The following is an 867-nucleotide window of genomic DNA, read 5'->3' as shown; positions in this document are numbered from 1 at the left end:
ACCCACTCATCCTGTTGTCCGTTTTCAGATAAGTGCTCTTCTCCCCTCTTTCTTTCCCCCCGAAAAAAAATAAACTGCTTTCTCCGGCGTTCCCCTCTACCCTGACCAGCCTCTCGGAGCCCCAAAACTCCCACGGCCGCTGCTCCTGCTCCTGCTCCTGCTCCTGCGTCTCCTCCTGCTCCTGCTGTAACCACAGGCAGAGAGGAAATACACAACAGGCAACAGAGGGAGAGAGAGCGAAAGAAAGGAAATAAGGAAATATATATATATGAAGTGATAGAGTAGGAGAAAAAAATGGCAAAAAGGAAGTTTTTTTTCTCTTTTTCGCTAAGCGGTGTGACAGCAATAAAAAGTGCCTCCTGAGTCCTCTGCTTCCTAACTGTCTCTCTCCCTTCCTCTCTCTGAAGAGTCTCTCCTTCGCCCGTTCGCTCTCCTCCCCTTTTTCCTCTCTCCCTCTCTCTCTCTCCCTCCCTCTCTCTCTCTCTCTCTCTCCCTCTCTATCTCTCTCCAGCTGGTAAACTCAGTTAAACTCTAATTGACTTTCCTGTCCATACGGATCCTCCCTGATAGTGATGTCACTGAAGCGGACCCCCACCTCCCTTATTCCCCCTCCCTCTGTCTATCTCTCGCTCTCACACACACACGCACTTGCACACACACACACACACACACACATACACACACACACACACACGTATAGATAAGGTCAGGGCTGACAGATTGACTATCTGCAGGTCTGTCTACTTTGGTTACTTTCACTGCTGTCTCTTTCTGTGGCTTTTCACTGTTGCTGTTTGGAGGAAGCAGGACACGTCGCCAATGATAACAGGCCTCGCACGATACATTTCTCAAAGCCAGTGCTGGCCA

At 49.7% G+C, this 867-nt stretch overlaps 1 protein-coding gene across 1 annotated transcript in view; it reads right to left on the bottom strand.

Moving 5' to 3' along the window:
• bmp16 (bone morphogenetic protein 16) overlaps nucleotides 1–407 on the bottom strand; it is an 11,904-nt gene extending 11,497 nt beyond the window's left edge. The window contains exon 1 of the mRNA XM_031573147.2: nucleotides 1–407. This exon is cut by the window's left edge and continues 298 nt beyond it. The gene's annotated coding sequence lies outside the window, so the exon portion shown is untranslated.
• Between the last annotated feature and the right edge of the window lie 460 nt (nucleotides 408–867).

This window comes from Clupea harengus, chromosome 9, assembly GCF_900700415.2.
Source record: "Clupea harengus chromosome 9, Ch_v2.0.2, whole genome shotgun sequence".
NCBI classification, from domain to species: domain Eukaryota; kingdom Metazoa; phylum Chordata; class Actinopteri; order Clupeiformes; family Clupeidae; genus Clupea; species Clupea harengus.
The sequence above is the reverse complement of the archived record's forward strand: the minus strand, read 5'-3'. Positions and strand labels throughout refer to the sequence as shown.